The sequence below is a fragment of the Onychomys torridus genome, chromosome 9, assembly GCF_903995425.1.
Source record: "Onychomys torridus chromosome 9, mOncTor1.1, whole genome shotgun sequence".
NCBI classification, from domain to species: domain Eukaryota; kingdom Metazoa; phylum Chordata; class Mammalia; order Rodentia; family Cricetidae; genus Onychomys; species Onychomys torridus.
The window spans coordinates 88,865,453-88,885,738 of record NC_050451.1 but is presented as its reverse complement, the minus strand read 5'-3'; the positions used below and the strand labels follow the sequence as shown (position 1 = coordinate 88,885,738).

General features: G+C 39.3%; 1 pseudogene; it reads left to right on the top strand.

The window, feature by feature from the left end:
* LOC118590790 overlaps positions 1-12,306 on the top strand; it is a 28,595-nt pseudogene extending 16,289 nt beyond the window's left edge.
* The last annotated feature ends 7,980 nt before the right edge of the window (positions 12,307-20,286 follow it).

Genomic DNA, 20,286 nt, shown 5'->3' with positions numbered 1-20,286 from the left:
AATCCCATAAGACACCAAACTGAAAGCCATAAAATATTTGCAAAGGACCTGTAAGGTACATGAACAAACAAACAAATGCCCTGACTTAGCATTATGAGACAAAGACCCTCTAAAGATGCTACTGAGTCCATTTCCTGTTGGCCATCTACTGTGTAGAATGAGGCCTACCCTTTAGAGTGGTTTGTTTCCCCAGTGAGACTCCCTTGGAGAAAATTTTTATTTGCATATGGCTGTCAATTCAAGATAGCTTCTGGGTTAGGGATGAGAACATGTGCTCACGTCTCCTTTCAGCTCTAAGATCCCATCTGGTATAGATCCCTCTAGTCCCTGAACATGCTGCCTCAGTCTCTGGTGAGTTCATATGTGTGCCAGCCCTGTTGTGTTTACAAGCCTTGATTCCATGGTGTCCTCCATCCCCTCTGGCTCTTTCACACTTTCTGTCTCCTTCTCTGCAGAGTTCACTGAGCCCTAAGTGAAGTGGTTTTATGGAGACACCTTGTTTAAGGCTGAGTGTTCCCAAAGTCTCTCACTCTGCATATTGTCCAGCTGTAGGTCTCTGTATTTGTCCCATCTGCTGTAGGAGGAAGCTTCTCTGATGATAACTGAGCAAGACACTGAACAATGAGTATAGCAGAGTGTCATTAGAAGTTATTTCATGGCTGCATTTTGTTTTTGTTTTTGATTTTTGGAACAGTAGTATTTGGTTTACTCCTAGGTCCCTGGGCTATCTAGTCTCAGGTTCTTGATCACCAAGCAGTGTTGGGTATGGGTTCCATCTCATGGAGTGGGCCTTATGCCAAACCAGATGTTGGTTGGTTGCTCCCACCAATATTGTGTCATTCGAGCTCCATTGTACCTTGCAGGCAGCTCACTCTTGTAGATCAAAGGGTTTATGACTGGGTTGGTGTTTACCTTTCTTCTTTTCTAGCATGCAGAGTACATTCCAGAACCATTCAAATATGATTCAGTAGAACTGAAGGCTCTGGGTAGGTACTAGCTTGATTCTCTGTGTTCAATGAGTTATAGAGGTATTGTCTTCAGCAGCAGAGCCTCACCATCAGTTAAGAGGGAGCCACCTAACTGGCTTGGCAACAGCCTGGGTTGTTTGGGGGTACTCATGGGAACCCTTTGGCTGACAACTCAATTAGATGTAACCCACTCTGGGTACTGGAAGCTTCATTTGGTGATGGGAGATGTCCAGTTAGGGCTCTCTCTACCCTGCTATTTGGTGGTTTTATTTAGATCACCCCAGAATGTATATGTATTATGGGAAGCTTCTACTGTCTTAGGTTTTCATATGGCCCCTCAGATGGCTCTTAGTATTAACTGTGCTTCCCTGTATTCCCTCCACCCCTACTTCTTCCCTCTCCCTCCCTGTTTGATCTCCCATGGCAGACATAACTTGGTTTTTGCAACCCTGGCTTTCCCCATGCTGTTGCAGGCAAAGTTAAAAGAGCTCATTCTCTTTAGCCATTAGACAAACACAACTTAAAACCATAGCAAGATACCACAAAATAGAACAAAATGAAAGCCTTATTATGTATACAGTGTTCTTCCTGCATGTGTCCTCACATGCCAGAAGAGGGCGACAGATCTCATTATAGATGGTTATGAGTCACCATGTGGTTGCTGGGAATTGAACTCAGAACCTCAGGAAGAGCAACCAGTGCTCTTAACCTCTGAGCCATCTCTCCAGCCCTCTATTTCACTAGAATTACTCTAAATATCTGGAGTTTACTTTTTTCATGTTTCCCAGAAACTTCTCAAGATGGCTTTCCAGTTGTGGTCACTGGGTGATAGACCACAAAAGCATAAATGAAGACCCACGTGGTTGATTTCAGAATTTGGAGCATTTTCAAAGAAGAAAAGAATCTTTATATGTCTAGATTTCTTCTTCAACATAAAAGGGTAGACACATGGGTGAGCTGCTGAGAAAGGATCAATTCCTTTTTTACTTCAATTTATTGGATAATATAAAGTGATAAGCAACTGAGAAAGAATTTCCATAGATTCTAACAGACTAGCCATGCAATACTGGATGCCATCAGAGGCAGAAATGGAAGAACAAGGAATGTGGTAAGCCCTGCATGGAACTTGGCAACAATTCCCTAAGAGTGACCCTCAGTAATATGAAGCCTTCCTGTATTACACAAGTTGTCTCACAAAAAAACCTAAATATTGAGAAATACAATAAGCTAAATTTTAAATATATAATGTTTTTTCTTCTTCTTCTAAAGAATAAAATACATTTCATTTTGTATCCAGATCACTGTGAAATGGAGATTTAGTGAGAAGTGGGGAACATTTTACTATGCTGCTGAGAACAGAGCTTTCGGGTTTTGTTTTTGGTTTTCAGGATTTTTTTCTTTGTCTATTTTATTGTGTTAGGATTTCTTCTGTGTTTATTAATTCTTTGTCAACATCAAATTGTGTGCTGCTTATGGAATGTTACTCAGGAGCCCATTTTACCATCAGCACTCTTAGGGGCAGTCCAGATAGGCTACCCCAAGACCACCTGCCTTATCTGGAAACGTTTTGCTCTCTTGAGCATTGCATGGATGCGAATTACAACATAATTCTGTTGTAATCATATGTTTAGATAGTGAGACAGTCAACCTTGATACTAATGGAGGGATCTAACTACTGAAAGTTATAAAGTCATGCCCTCAGATATTTTTCTTGTTAAGATTGTTCAATGTTAGAATTTTCTAGGTTTTGATTAATAAAAACATATATAGATCAGAAAAATCATACATTTGCATAATCTAACAATTTAACACAGAGACATTTGGTTCCTCTTAAGGGATAACACAATGGTAGTTGGAAAGAAACCAGCCTCACCCTCCTACTTTATTTAGATGTTCTCTACTCTGATGTATTTTCATTGAAAAGCCTAAAATCAATGGTGGGAAAACCATAGAGCTTAAAACATGCTACTTACATGTCTCAAGTCTCTTAGAGTCCATCTTTAAGCCTCTCATCATCTCTTCTCAAAGTCAACAACTCTGCTGACACCTACTGAGTGTTTATTATAAGCCATGTTGTAACAGCTGTCCTTTCTCCTTCCATCTGTACATACAATACATGGTAGATGCAATCGATGTATTTATTTTATGTATGAGCACACTGATGAACAAATAACATTAACTGGCTTGTCTATGTTATTCAGCTTCTAAATTCTGTGGTTGGAATTTGAGTGCCTTGGGTATCATTCTAGTCTTGCACTCTGAACTCACTTGGAATCAGATTGTTTTCAAATGAAACGGGAAAATGAGAGAAAAAGCAAGCTAATCAATAGTACCAAGCAATGACAAGATGATGTACGTTAGAAGTGAGACCTGAGAAGTTTGACACCACTATGGTGCTGTATCTCAGAGCTCTGTGTGTGAGGTTGGGGTAGGCTGTAGAATGTGGCTATTCCACAGATTGTAAAATTTTAGGACTTAGTTTGAAAGACAGATTCCAAATTGATGAACTCTTTTCTCCACTGAGAGAGGAAGCCACGTCCTCTTTCCCTGCCTTTAATGCTAAATTCTGTTCTGAAAACATGAGGTGTAAATTCAGATTACTGTAAAGTACAGGAGGCTGAATTAATCAAGTTAAGACTGCCTGGCACCTGCAACCTCTAACTAGAAAACAAACCACACAAATCCAGTTAATTCTGTAACCATGTCTGTCTTTCAACTAAGTCCTAAAATTTTACAATCTATCATGGTCTTTGATAAAGTATAACTCCTTTGATATTTCATTAAATAATGATTAAGTAACTATAAAATGGGGAAAATTTACCTGAATTTATTAATATAAAATTAAATTGGTTAAATTAATATAAAGTATTTCTATATTTCATGATTGGTTTTTATTATAAATCCTAGATAATTTCATTACACTCTTATTGTAAAATTACTAAAAATTATTTTTTCCAAAAAAAAAACAAAAAATGAAAGCCTAATCAGGGTTACCAAAGACATAGATAGGCAAGACTCTTTACGACCTGATAATGGACATGTAGAATGATACGATCTCACAATAAAACAGTTTAGAGTTTTCTTTTTTCATTTTTCTTTATTAAGAAAATTTCTACTCACTCTACATGCTATCCACAGACCCCCCTCCCTCCTCCCATCCCTAGCCCTCCTTCCCAAGACACCCCGCATCCCAGTATCCCCACATCCCCCAAATCGAGGTCTCCCATGGGGAGTCAGCAGAGCCCAGAACACTGAGCCTAGGCAGGTCCAAGTCCCTTCCCACTGCATCAAGGCTGTGCAAGGTGTCACACTACAGGCACAGGATCCCAGAAGCCTGCCCATAGACCAGGGACAGATCACAATCCCCCTGCCTGGGTGCCCCCCAAACGGTTCAAGCCAAACAACTGTCTTCCGTATCCAGAGGGCCTAGTCCAGTCCCATGGGGGCTAAGAGCTGAACATCTATTTAGCTTAAGTTCCAGCCATTCCACCCCTAAGCATGTTTCTTTGAAAAATAATATATCCATTCAAAGATTTATATATAAATGCTCATTATAGCTTCATTCATAATAACTCAAGACTGGTAACCACCTAAAAGTCTATCCAAAAATCAACATAAAACCTGATACTTCCATTCAATTTAATACTATTTGATATTAAATCAGATGAGTGCTGGGTAAGCTCTACAATGTAAATGAATTCCCAAATAACTATATTACATTAAATAAGCAGCTCAAAATAGAGTAAAAATGACAATTAACCCATATAAAATTATTGAAAAGGAAAAAAGCACATCAATGGTCAGCTACAAGTCACCAAGGATGTAAGAAGAGGTTGGGGGAGCACTATGTGCAGGCATAGGGGAGGTTTGGGGAGTATTGAGTGGGTGTGCATTATCTTGAAAATAATGATGGTTTCTATTGCATTCCATATGTCCAAACATTTTGACACATTGAACTATATACTCTTTGCTACTGGCCTATTATACTACTGTTCAACAGTTAACATATATTTGTGATATATATATATATATATATATATATATATATATATATATATATATGTGTGTGTGTATGCTATACATATATACATATATATGTTACATATATACTAACAGTCAAACAGTAGTATAATATATATGAATGCTGTGGATATCGCTCTGTGTAAATAAAGTTCTGATTGGCCAGTGGCCAGGCAGGAAGTATAGGTGGGACAAGAGAGAAGAGAATTCTGGGAAGTAGAAGGCTGGAGGGAGACACCGCCAGCCGCCGCCATGAGAAGCAACATGTAAAGACACTGGTAAGCCACACGCCATATGGCAAAGTATAGATTAACAGAAACGGGTTAATTTAAGATAGAAGAAGTAGATAACAAGCAGCCTGCCATGGCCATACAGTTTATAAGCAATGTAAGTTTCTGTGTGCTTTCTTGGTTGGGTCTGAGCGACTGTGGGACTGGCGGGTAAGAGAGATTTGTCCTGACTGTGGGCCAGGCAGGAATACTCTAACTACGTATGTACATATATATAATTTTACTTTCATATAGCTTTTAGCCATGATAATTATGATAATTGCCTGTCATATGGGGAATAGATATTTTTATATTGACATATTATTATTAAAATAATAATTACTATTAAAAACATATCACTAAAATGTTACTAGTACATACAACAGTGTATGAGAGGAGGGCAAAAAAAAAGATGTAGACAAAGGAAAAAATGAAAACATGACTCCATTTCAGCAAGTATTAGAATGCTTCTCCAGAGAAACATGGCTGAGAGTTGGGAAGAGGTAATAGGAATACTGCATAGAACCTCTGGTAGACATCTGGGCATGGTGGCTCATGCCTTTAATCCAAGCACTCAGGAGGCAATGGCAGGAAGATCTCTGTGAATTCAAGGCCAGCCTCATCTACAAAGTAGGTTCCAGAACAGCCAAGGATATACAGAGAAACCCTGTCTCAAAAACCAAGGGGAAAAGAAAAGAACCTCTGATGGGAAGCATCTATGAAGAACTGAAAAATTGTGACATTTTTTAATGTGAAAAAATTAATCTAACTTGTAGCTTGCATTTTCACCTCTTCCACTTAGAAACATCTACTTTGAAAAGCAAAAGAAAAGTTACATGAGCCAAATTTTGCCTTAAGTGCTTTTTTCCCAAGAGCAATACTCTGAATATTTGAGGAAATGCTTGCATATTGGAAGTGAATGTTTTGAAAGCAGAATTAGCATTTTGTCAAAGTTGAAATGGACTCATTTTCTTGAAGTTTGCTTTGAGAAAATTAAGTTCTTAGTTGTAATCACTTGTGAGTGAAGCTGATAAAACCACTCTGTTTGTATTACCAATTGCCCAGAGTGGAGAAAATATTACGCTAGCATGTAGAAGATTGGGACTCATAGCCAACTTCTGTAATTTTGGTGGGTCTCACATAATCCTCTATTGAGTAACTCAATCAGCTTTCTTAGCTCTTCTTCTACTCAATAATTAAGTGCTCTGTTTCTCAAGTAGAGGCATTTAGGCACTTTCAGGCCATTTAAGTTTTTTCCTTGTAGATAGAAGCCCCCAAAATTTTACATATATAAGTTAAATAATGAAAAGGAAACTATTTCATTTATAGGTAATATAAGTATACTAACTATTGCTATTATCCTATTTATCTTGTATTTCCTTAAATTTTTTTGTATTATTCTTTTAGAGCTGGGATCTAACTCAGGGCCTTTGTGCATAATAGGCAACCTCTCCACCACTGATTAACATATTTGGCTACCATCCATATTCTTAACCATTTTTTTTTCCACAAGTTCTTATGATAAATCTTATTTCAATGTCAAATGTGCCTTATGACATGAAAGTGGCTCATTTCCCTTTCTCAAAGGTCTTTTAAGCATTCAAGTATCAGTTTATTTGGAATTTGAAGTATTTTTTTTTATCATGGTCCCCCTAAGAATGTCATATGTACAATTTTGTGAGGCTTCTCTATGTTAGAAGGGTTTAAATAAAGTTGTGACAAACAAAACAATGAGAAATGTGGAAATAGCCTGTGGGAAGTGTTAGGAGGAGAGATTCAGGAAACCTACTGCTTGATCTTATATAAAACTGAGGGCAGATGTCCAGTTTCTTATACTGTGGCCTTTCCCCTGAGATGGAATGTCATACAATTGTCCTAAAACTCAAAACAAAGGAAGCAGTTAACCAAGAGAGCTATTAGGAACTAATTTGACATTATGTATCAAGGACATTAAAAAGTCTCCCCTTCAGTGGCATAAATTCACTTAAGAAGTCTTCCACTACAAAACAGCTATCAGTACTGGAGAGATGGCTGAGCAGTGTAGAGCATTTGTTCTTGCAGAGGACCTGTGTGGTGATATTTTATTTGTGATGAAATGTGATGTTTTATTTGTTTGTTAATAAATAAATTTGCCTGAGATCAGAGGTCAAATAGCCATTAAGCAGAAGTCTGGCAGTGGTAGCACACACCCTTAATCCTATCACATGGCAGGCAGAGTCTCTGTGTGGTCAAGGACACAGCCAAGCGTGGTGACACAAGCCTTTAATCTCAGTACCAACCATAGAGACCTGGAGGTCTGTATAGACAGGCAGTGATGAGGAAGTCATGTGGATGGGCTTAGAGACAATGAGAAGGCAGAACAGAAAGGCAATAAAAACACAAGTCAAGCAGGAAGAAATGCTCTCTGGGGAAGCGAAGGCGGGGAGGTGGTAAGATAAAGTAGTCATGGCTCTCTGATCTCTTTGGCTTTGTGCTTATTTACTAAGACTGTTTGGAATTTCTTCAACAAACTTGGGTTCAGTTTCCATGACTTATGTGGGAAGGCTCACAACCACCTATGACTCCAGCTCCAAAAGGATCGAACACCCCCATACATGTATCATACATTCACACAGACACATATGTGTACAGAAAAATAATTGGAGGCAGTTAATCAAAAGAGATGCCTCTAAAGACTATGAAGTACTTTTCTTTCTGGGGAAAATTTAGCATCTCTAAATGCAATTCTACCACCATTAGTTATTTCTGTTTCTCATACATTTACTTTTCTTCTTTGTGCTGAACTTTTCTTTTTAACCCACATTGTTCCTTCCCATTACAACTACTGCTTTTATTTCACTATCCATATATTTATATTTTTATTTAGCATTAATATTCAAAGATTTTAAATTTATTTCTTGTGAATGAATTTAACAACAAACGTGGAACTGTTAACTGACAGGTAACACAATGCAAAATGATGGCTTTAGACCTAAGTCAATCTATAATAGCCTCTTTAGATCCTTTTCACTTTCATTTGCAAACTCTCATACTAACAAATTGCAGACCACATTACTCTATTGTACCTTTTCATCTCATCTGCATACCCCTCATTTTCATCAGTCCACATTATCCTATGCAAATAGCTCATTTTCTGCTTTTTAAAAATAAAATATATCACTTCTGGGTCTGTGTGTTTGCTTAATTTCCCACCATTTCCATTACTACATATTATTTTTTAACAAACCATCTTGAAAATGAATATCATTGTTTTCCTCCAATTTGGTCGGTTGCCTGGGTTTGGCTGGGTGGTTTTCAAATATGGTAACAGATAGGTGATGTTTAGCTAGGTTAGGCATCTCTCTATGTGTGGTTAGCATCCTCACAGCATGTAGTTTTCTTACATCATGGTAGAATTCTACAAAGCCAAGAAGGTTAATTTGCCCAATGAAGAGTGGCCAGGCTGCCTATGAGCAGTCAAATAAAGAGTCAGGAAAACACACGGCACCAGTTCTGCCTCGTTCTATTCAACAGGAGGAGTCTACACAATATGTGTTGATATGGTTCTTCAGTCCACTTTGGAAAGCAGCTGCCACAACTCCCAAGTCCTTTAGAAGCTTATGCAATTACTCTCCATTCCTTGAAGCCTCCATTTTTTATACCCTGATAATACTTTTAAATTTACTTTCAAATCCAAATTAATATGTTTCTATCTACTCTAATAATTTTTAAGATAACCCGAAGAACTCTGTGAATGACTCAACCTAAGCTAACTCTTTGAATTTAACTCTAATTATTTTTATTTCTTCATTCACCCACATATCCAAAACCTATAGCTATATGTTAAGAAACTATGAAACATAACACATAAACACACAAAAAGCAATAAAACATGAAACCACATTACACATAAAATAAAAAACTTTACTTCATTACTTTCTCCTTTTACCAATCTGTCCTTGTGTTTTGCAACACAAATAAACTAAACCTCCTCTTTGAATACAGGAAACTAGATTCTAAGATACTTCAGATCTCTCTTCTGGTTGCTTCCTTGTGTATTCCTCCTTTTTCTTCTTTTCCCTTGCTTCTCAATCTCCCTTCTCCTTCTTTTCTTCTTTTCCTCTCCCTCCTGTTGCTCTCCCTCTCTTTTTATTTTTGAAGCAGATTCTTGCTATGTAGCCAAGAACCTAATTGATGATTATCTAGCATTAGCCAGCCTTCTGAGTGCTGGAATTGCAGGCATGTGGTACCTCACCCAGATATGATTTTCTCTTTCTAACCTGGATTCCGAAGTCTGACATTTTGATAATTCTGTCAGTCTTAGTTATTGCTATGCTCTTCTGTGCACATGTGCTGCCCACCATGTAAAATACTTTGGATTGACTCAACAGTTCTGAGTCTTTATTATTTCCTAAATGAACGTCATTGAAAAATGTTGCATCAAGAAGACTCCAGTCACCTTTAACATGCTGTCCCTGATGTATCCCTGTTTGTGTAGACTATTCTGAGCTTATTATGGAATTCAAACTTACTTATGGAACAGTAAAAACTTACAGCTACTGTTTCAGCACAAATTCATTTATTTTTTCCTATATTTACAGTCACTGTAAGAGGAAACCTTTGTTGTTTTCTAATTTATTTTGACCATATTCTCCTGTAAGAAAGAAACACTACTATATTTTCTGTGACTTTATTTTCTCCTAGGTTTCTTCCTATTCCTCTTTATTGTTCTTCTCAATTTTTATTGTGGGCTTATTTTTCCTACCCATTCCTTAAGCATTCACATGTTCTTTGTTGACCCCATCATCTTTCAATTACTTTTGCTTTGAAGGTTACTTCAATGACATTCATGGTTTCAGTATCCATTTTATGCTTGCTTTTTAACCAAAAATTCTGCCCCAAATATAAGAGTCACAGTCTAGCCACTTCTTGGAAATATTATTTTGAGTTCCACATGTTTCACAATTATTTCACCTAAAAATTTATTTGTCAATTGAATTCTCTCTATATATGAGTGGCACAAAAGTCTTGACATTGACAGAATCTTGAAATAGGAGTCATTTTGGCTGCTTCTTATTATTCATTTCTATATTTAGTTATTCCCAGAGCCTCATCTTGATAGAAGTAAATTTTGTTTTACCTCTGTTATATCCATTTCTCCTGGTATCATTTGTAATTTCATCAACTGATAATAGTTTGTGTTTTCTATACAAAAACGTTTCCAAATAAATAGGCCCTTCTAAATACCATAGGAGTGGGTATCGGATGTGGCACTTGAAAGGTAGATGAGCCCTAGGAGGAGGACTTCTCACAAGTGGACTTGGTAGACTACAGTGGACTTGGAGAGGACTCTGGGGGCAGTGCCCTGGAGAAGGAGGAAGATGAAGAAAATGAGGAGGATGGGGAGCCTATGAGTCAGAGTCAGGATGTGTAGAGATTCCCAGTCTCTCAGGGAAAAGGACTGACCCCAGAAGATTAATTTCAGCACCACAGTGATCCAAGTAGTCAGCACCTACTCCAATGAGGACTATGACCAATGCAATAAGGATATAGATCCCATGGCATCCTTTGTGGAATATGTACTAGAGAAACATGTGGAGAGGTTGGAGCTGTTTTCTGTAGAGCTGGAGGAAGACTCTGAAAGCCTGGGCATCAGCATCATTGACATGGGGGCTGGAGCCGACATGGGCCTGGAGAAGCTAGTCATCTACTTCAAGTCCATGACCAAGGGTAGCACAGCCCATCAGGATGGCAGGAGCCAGTAAATGATCTACTGGTTGAGGTGGATGGAACAAGCCTGGTGGGAGTGGCCCAGAGCTTTATAGCCTCTGTCCTCAGGAACACCAAGGGCTGAGTGTGGTGGTATTATGTTCTGCAAAGTGTTGTGCACCCTAATAAACTTATCTGGGATCAGAGAACAGAACAGCCACTAGCTATAGAGGCCAGAAAATGGTGGCACACACGCCTTTAATCCTATCACTTGGGAGGCAGAGATCCATTTGGATCTCTGTGAATTTAAAGCCACACTGGAAACAGCCAGGCATGGTGACTCATGCCTTTAATTCCATGAAGTGAGCCTTTAATCCCAGGAAGTGATGGCAGAAAGCAGGAAAGGATATAAGGCGTGAGGACCAGGAAGCCTAGTTAAGCTTTTAGGCTTTTGAGCAGCAGTTCAGCTGAGACTCATTCAGATGAAGACACAGAGGCTTCCAGTCTGAGGAAACAGGATCAGCTGTGGAATTGGAGAGGTGAGGTGGCTATGGCTTGTTCTACGTCTCTGATCTTCCAGCATTCACTCCAATACCTGGCCTCAAGTTTGATTTTATTAATAAGACCATTAAGATTCATGCTACAGCTGAGTGCGGTTCACAATTGGCCAGGAGTGGCCTGGAGAATGGAGTGAAGTAGCCCAGCTAATTTGCAGACCTTGGAGCAGGAGAGATAGCAACGGGAGATGATGGAGCAGAGATATGCCCAATATGGAGAAGATGAGGAGGAGACAGGAGAGTATGCCATTGATAAAGATGAAGAACTTAGCCCCATGTTCACAGGAGATGAGATGGCCATTGAGGTCTTTCAAATAGCAGAGGATGAGGATGCACTGTCACCTGTGGTGATGAAGCCAGAGCTGGTGCACAAGTTCAAGGAGCTCCAGATCAAACATGCTGTTACTGAAGTGTGGAAATCCAGCAGCTGAAGCAGGAGAAAGGGTGCTGGCAGGTGAAGATGGCTTAGCTGGAGCAGAGTGTGGAGGAGAATAAGGGGCAGATGGAGAAGCTGGAGGGCTACTGAGGTGAGGCCTAGTGTCTGAGCTAGGCTGTGTATCAGCACCTGTAGGAGACTCAGGCCCAGTATCAGGCCTTGGAACACAAGTACAGCAAGGCCAAAAATCTCATCAAGGATTACCAGCAAAAGGAGATCAAGTTCTTGAAAAAAAAAAGTGACTGCCCAGTGTCAGGTAACTAGAAGAGTTGGAGTTAATTAGGCAGGAGGAAATGGACAAGTTTCTGGACAAGATCTCAGAACTAGAAGGAAACCTGAAAACACTGAGAAATCCCAATTCTACTTAACAGGAATCACTCCTTGACTGGAAAATAATAATCCCCTCCCATTATCCTCAACCCCTGTTCTCAATCCCTACCCTGGCCCTACCAGCCTCAATATCTGCTATGCCTGCTTCCCATCCCAGGAGGGATAGAGTTGACCTGTGAGCCAGAGGCTGGACCTGGTCCTATACTGGTTTCTCATGTATCCTTGGTTGAGGCGTGGGGATGTGGGGATGGGGGGGAGCTGGAGTAGGGAACAGGATGAGTCCCAAACACCTGGAATCCACTCCCTCTTTCCTAGGATGGGCAATGGCTCTCAATTTCTCCTTGTGCCTCCCCTCTCCCCGGTGCCAAATAGCCATAGTCTCCTCCTGGACCTGTCCTGCAGCCACTCAGGGGTTCAGGTTTCCTTGGTTTAATCTTTTGGAGACCAAGGCTGCTTGCTGTCATCCTGCTTTCTAAGTGAAATCAACTCAGTCCCTCCACTTTTACCTCAACTTAGGACTTGTATCAAGGGAGGTGAGGCCATTCTCAGGTACCTTCCCCTTTCAAAATTCATCTCATTTTAACACTTCCACAAACCCTGACCCAAGCCTATGCCATGTGGCAAACGGACGTTACATGTTATGATCCTTTTGGCAATCTTAGATATGTTCATGTGATAATAGATACCTGTTCCTCCTTTGTTTATGCCCTTAACCTTTATGGGGAGAAAGCCGTCAGTGCTATCAAGGCCTTTAAGTCAACCATAATAATTATGAGGGTACCCTGGACACTTAAGACTGGCAATGGCCCTGCCTAGCCTCTTAACATTTTAATGACCTTCTGGGGTCCTGGAAGAGTCTCATACAACTGGAATCCCTTACAATCTGCAGGGACAAGCCATTGTGGAGAGCACCAACAGAGATCTTAAGGAGTTGTTCGCCAAGACTATCTTGTCAGAGGCTAGGGGAGATCCTCACCTGGCATCCTTTTCCATATGAACTATCTCAGTTTTCATAACAAAGGGTTCAGCCTGGCCTACAAGCACTGGGCATCTCTGCCAAGGAAGATGCCCCTGCCCCTGGTTAGATGGAGAGATCCTATCTCCCTACAATGGCAGCTGTCAGCCCCCTTGCTGATCCTTGGGAAAGGGTATGCTTGCGTTTTTCCTCAGAGTGCCACTATGCCAATATTGGTCCCAGCAAGAGATATACTCCTGGCTACAGACCATCCTGCTTCCACCAAGGAGAAAATGACCCAGGATGCATAATGTATATACTCCTCTTTCTTGCTCTCATTGCCCCTCTAAAGAATGAAGACTCGTGGACCATAGCTTTTCCTCATTTTGTATGATGCATTTTGTGATATGGAACATTAGTTTAGCAGGCTGCCAGCTAGCTGAATATATTATGGGCCCATGGTCAGCTAAGTTTCTATAATTTTCATTACAGCTAACACACCAAATTTCCCAATGAACTCATACAAGGGCAGAGGTTATGGCCTTTGACTATTTTTTGAAGAGATTTGGCATAATATAAAAAGACTGTTTGATTCCTCCTGGATTATCACTTATATTTTGATTGGCAGGGTAGTGGTTTTAATCTTTCTCTTTTTTAAGTGTCTCCTACAGCACATCCTGCAAAAATGGGTGGCCACTAAGGTGACTATACAGGGGTTAATGGTTCTTTGATATCCAACTCATAGCCCTCCACAGGAGGCTATGCATGCCTGACTTTCTGAAATTCAAAAAGCCTGATCCACCCAACCTGGGGTGACTCCCCAGGGAAGGACATTCTTCAAGGGCTGATAGTCAAAGTCCACAAAGAGCTTGTTTGGTAAGCCAACCTAAGACAGGCACAGTCCAGTTACTGAGCCCCCTGAGGCCAGGTCAACAAGGAGGGAGCAAAGAACTCAGACTCCCACTGAGCATCCATGCAATAAAATAAAAAGGATGGATAATCTGCTGTAGGACAGGCCCATAGGGTAGAGGAAATTGGCTCAAACCAGTTGCCAAGGCATGCACATAGCATATTTCCTTTTGAGCCAACCTGGAGTCTGCCTGAGGGCCTAACAACAGGCTCTGGCAGAGGTCCTAATGGTGCCTAGCTAATGAGGGGTGACCACACAATGTCACCAGATAGCTGTCAGAGCTCCTGGTCATGCCCAGCCAATGAGGGACAAACATTCAATGTCACCAAGTATGTCTAAATTCTTCTGTCTGTGTCTGAGTATTTTTCTTATTTTCACTAGTAAGTCTTTATAAGAATTGTATGTTATCAGTCAAATTTTTCTTATTTTCAATAATAAGCCTTTCCAAGGCTTGTGTCTTTTTTTGTTTGTTTTGTTTTTTGTTTTTGGAGACAGGGTTTCTCTGTGTAGCTTTGCGCCTTTCCTGGAACTCACTTTGGAGACCAGGCTGGCCTAGAACTCACAGAGATCTGCCTGCCTCTGCCTCTCAAGTGCTGGGATTAAAGGTGTGCACCACCAACACCCGGCAAGGCTTGTGTCTTATCAGTAAAATTTTCATATTTGGCACAGTTATCAAGCCATAAATATAAAATATATATTAACAAACTGATAGCAATTACAATCTGCATTATGTCAATCTCAGCTAATTTGGTTATCCCTTCATTTAATTTTTTTCCATGTTCAAGCCATCCCTAGTAGCACTATGCAGAGTCCCAACTCCTTGCATTGTGATATTTTCCATTCTTAACATAGGAAAGATTTTTCTTTTTAATATTACTTAACTCTCTCCTTGAGAATTTCCTAGGTGTCTTACCAGATCTGCTGACTTCACAGTTTGTTTGCTATAGTGACAGCAGCAGCAAGTTCAAAGCCCCTTCCACAATTCCGGAGCATGAGCCTGTCCTCAAGGAGTTCCTTTGATGGCATCTTAACCTGGAGCAGAGCCTCATGAATGTGGCATCACTGGCTGGTGTGGCTTCTTCGTTTGTGTGGTTATTCCCCACACTAGAAGGCCAGATTTTTCCCCCCATCTGTTTAGCAGATGCACCTGAATCTACTAATATTTTTTTCTACTGCTTTCAGCTCTGTGGCCCAGCAGTTTGGTCCCCACCTCTCAGGCGGCAGCCTCATGGGGTTTCTGGTCCAGCTGGCAGAGAGCTGCTGCCACCAAATGTGCTTTTTAACTAAGTATCTATCCGTCAATTTACTAAGATTTGGGAGTTAGATGCTGGTGTGAAAACCCTATACTTCAGTGGGGCTGTGAAGCAACCACCTGACTTTCTTTTTTGGCCAGAGACCCAGCAAGAGCGCATCACTCCAGCTTTCCCAAACTCAAAGTCCCACAAAACTCCAAGACTATCTTCCTTCCTGTGTGTCTCTGTATCCATCTTCCTGGCTGCTCCATACTCTCTATGGCTAATTCCTATTAATAGTTGCTAGCTTCACCCCTTGATCCAAGGTCAATTTTATTAACATAATCTTGGGTTTCACAGTGAGGATCTTGGGAAAAGGGAACCCACATTTACTGGTGCACCCATTATGAAAATCAGTGTTAAAGCTTCTAAAAATATTTTAAGGTAAAACTATCATATGACCCAGTAATACTTCATCTGCAAGGACTCCATTCCTGACAATAGAGATACTGCATGTCCATATTCATGTGGACTAGTTAAAGCAGCATTTTTATTTGACTAAAGGACATTTTGGGCCTTCAGCCATTTGCCATAATTGGCATCTGTTTTGTGGGGTTCCATGCCATCTAAAAGCATACTATACACACACTAGATTTACTGATGGAGTGTGGTAGTTGGAATGTAATTGACCCCCATAATAGAGGGAGTGGCACCATTAGGAGGTGTGGCCTTGTGGAATAGGTTTAGTCTTGTTGGAGGAAGTGTGTCACTGTGAAGGTATTCTTTGAGGTCTAATATATGATCAAGATACCATCCAGTGTTTGTGGGTGTAAGGGTCTTATCAAATAAGAAACACAGAACCAAATGCAGAGTAAAAAGCCCAAGAGGTCAGAGCAGTAGTTAAGAGCTGATACTAAAAAACCTTTCTTACCCTTTGCTGCCACTGTCGTCCTTCCCCACAGAAAGAGACCTACTTCCTGTGTATCTGTCTTTTTATTGACTTTCTGTTCTGCCTTCTCATTGGTTGTAAACCCATATGACCTTCTCGTCAGTACTTGTCTATACAGACCTCCAGGTCTTCTATGGTTGGTATTGAGATTAAAGGCATGGGTCTCCATGCTGGCTGTATCCTTGAACACACAGAAATCTGCCTGTCATGTGATCTGGATTAAAGGTATGCACCACCACCACCCGGCTTCTGCTATGAATTGCTATTAGCTCTGACCCCCAGGCAACTTTATTTATTAACATACAAATAAAATCACATTTCAGTAAAAATAAAATATCACCATAATTGTTAGAGATCACTTTCTGTTGCCTGCAAGATGTAGGACACTCAGATAGTTCTCCAGCACCATGTCTGCCTGCACTCTGTCATGTCTCATCATAATGATAATGGACTAAACCTGTGAACTGTAAGTGAGTCACCCTGATTAAATATTTTTCCGCATAAGAGTTGCCGTGATTATCATGTGTCTTCCCATCTTTAGAAACTCTAGCTAAGACATGGAGGAAGGACACTTCAAGCGCGACAGAGCTCTTATGCTTCGGTATGTCTCATTTTTCAGTGTCTGTCCCTGTATTGCCATTTATATTGTGAATATATCTTAACATAACTATGTGTTTTCAAAATAATTTTTTCTTTTATTTCTCAAAGTTTTGTTATTTTGTGGTTTAAAATTACAGAATTACAGCATGGATAATTCTTAAACATAGTTTATAAGAAGGTTGAACTGTCTAATAAGAATGTAATTTTTTTTCACCAAGAATTAGAAGACCAGAATATGTTAGTCTAAGAAACTCTTTTGAAATCATCTTTTAATTCATTTGAGGGCTAAGTTACATGGTGAAGTTTGAGAGGAGAGTGAGTGTGCTATCTGTAATTCCCCCTCTTGAGTTAAAACTCCCAGATCAATAATCTGATATGTTATTAAAATTCTACTAGAACAGCCTCTCATGGGTTGCATGTGTATGTCTGTTGTATCCCTTTCCAAACAATATTTTCTAGAGTTGCCTTTTGTAACTATATTTACTTAGATGTGAAAACATATTCATATTTACAAGGTTGAATGCTCAGATCTTAAAATAATTAATGTTAGAAAATGCCATTTGGTAGGGAGTAAATGTTTTTTAAAGCTCTCTTGGTTGAATATGGCCATTTTTAAAACCAAGCAAATATAAAGCAAGTATTAATTTGTTAATTCATGATACCTGGGAAAACAGATCATAGAAATAATTCAAATATAGAGATATATCAGACTGCAGCATTAAACAGACTAATATTTATTAGAATTTTGCCCCATATACTTTACCTCAATATGGCTTTTAGTTAGATTCCTGTAGAAAATGAATGTCTACCATTGACAGATAGGGCTAGTTCTCTGCCTTTTTTCCTCGATATTTATTCCCTGATGATGAGGATTTGTGTAGGATGAGCAAACATTCTTTTAACATAAAGAAATAGGTATATAAAGGTGTTAGGGTTTGAATAAGAAATATCATACCATGCGCTTTGTATTTGAATATATGGTCCCTAGTATGGTGGCATACCTTTAGGGGTAGAGCCTTGCTGGAGGAAGTAGGGCACTGGGGGTGGGCTTCAAGGAACTGATTTCCTCTACTTCTAGTGTTCTCTTTCTCTTCTTCCTGTGTGTGAATAGAAATATGATCAGCTAGACGCTTCCTATTCCTATTGTTGCATCCATACTTCCCCTGGCATCATGGACTATTCCCCTGGAACTGTAAGCCAATATAAATCCTTTCCTCCCCATCTTGCTTTTGGTCATAGTGTTTACCACAGGAATAGAAAAGCAAAGAGCACCAGAGGAAATGATTATGACTATCTTAATGATGATTTCTATATTTTGGAAATTTACTGTTGACTATTATGATGGTTCCTTTCCTGAGTACCCCAATTCTTCACTATCATTTGAGTAAGCAAAGGGATACACCTGTTTTATGCTGAAATGACCTAGACTGAGGAAGATAGGAGAGCCATAGCATAGTGAGACTTCAGTTTAGGAGATGAAAGCCAAAATCTGTAGTATGTAAGCTAAGGTAGGCAATGAGTAGTTGAAAGGCTACAAAAATAATTATCCCAATGAATACATGGAAAGTTAGGTTTGTTTTCCTTTTATTAAAACCCTCTTCAACTGGCTTATGGCTTTTCTTGGTCATTGTCACATTTGGGATATCTAAAGGCATGCTATATATAGAACTGAGATAAAACAAACCAGAAAGGACAATGGTGTCATGTATGTGCAGGCATTCCTCAACAAGTCTTCAGTGGCAGAGGAACGATAGATTACAGGATGGGGAATTTAAACTACAGTTACCTTAAGGAGAAGGAAGCAACTGGATGATAATTTAAAGTGTAAAAACATGTGTCAAACATCATTGTCACCACCATCATCACTAATGATAATGCTGTAAATGCATAGGATATAGTCTAGTTTTAAAATCGTTTTGCTATAGTATCTTCTTATTTACCTATTGAAAATTCAAATATAGAATATAGTTGAAAATTTCTTGTTTCATAAGGAACAAGTCTAATAATAAAATAGAACACCTCAACTCAATCACTTAGGAAAATTTGAGTGACAAAAGACTATGTAATGATGATGATACGTTATTATAAATAATGTATAGTTAGTATAAATTACTGAGTTTTCTATCTCCTCTCTTCTCTCTTTCCCTCTATTTCTTCTCTTTCTCCCTTTCTCTCCCCTTCCTCTTCATAGAATCTTACTATGTTAATCAGGTTGGCCTCAAATTACTGATTTTACACAATCCTCCTGCCTCAACCTCCTCAGTGGCTGGGACTAGCTGGGACTATAGGTATGCACCATCATACCTTGCTTAGTTTTCTTCTTATTTATTTCTCATACATTCTTATTTACAAAAATATGCATACAAAAGTATGTTGACTTATAAATTTAATCTATTCCTCTGAACAAGCCTATGGGTTGGAAATTCTATTGGTATACATTGTACACCTACGGGGAAAAACGTATCACTAGATTAAATCATTTCTTCCATGATATGGTGAGAGATGTGAATGCAGAGTGAATTCAGACTTCTGAATTTCAGCGGGGAAATGATGCTGATTCTCCTCCCCACAGGACCATAGCTCACTCATGTTCTCTAGGCAGTTCCGAGCTGCCTATCATGAATTAGAATATTGAGGTAATCTCTGCTTTCAGTTGTATTGCAAGGGGAAGCACGTCTTGCTTGCTTTATATTCATCATATTTACAGTCACTAAGTGATCATAATATTTGTAAGTGGGGATGCATTTAAGTGAAATGCCATATTCTCTGGAAGCGCAATGTATTTTTGTTACTTTATTTCAAATTCATCACAGTAGTCACTTTTCTTCCAAGGATGTCTGCGTACATTAGCTCAGAAGATGATATTGGTGAGCTGATTCTATGAATATTTTTATGTATAAGGTTTAACTGTACTAAATATGTATTTGTGAGAAATAATTACATTTCATTTTTTATGAATATATGGAGAGCCAAGTATGCTTATCATTCTTTCCTCAACCAGTGGACTTTCCCTTCTTTACAAGCTATCAGTCACTTGATATAGAAAATGGAAAACAGACTCTTATATGAGAGAAAATTTCAGTATCTGAATACTATCTTTCAACTGAAAACAGAATTTACCATTGTTTGGTTCAGACCTGTTTTTGCAAGAAAGATGAATGCTCTCATGTGACTGATGAGAAAGGAAGCTTACAGTTTGTTGCTGTGTTCTGCTTTGATTACATAATAGAAGTCAAAGCCATCTTGGAAAGGCTCTAAATGTTAAAGGACAGCATCTTGTCCTTCAAATATTAATATTAAACACCATTATGGGCTTTATGTAGCTGTTGGACTAATTTGAAAAAGAGCAGCAAACATACCAAGAGTTCACAT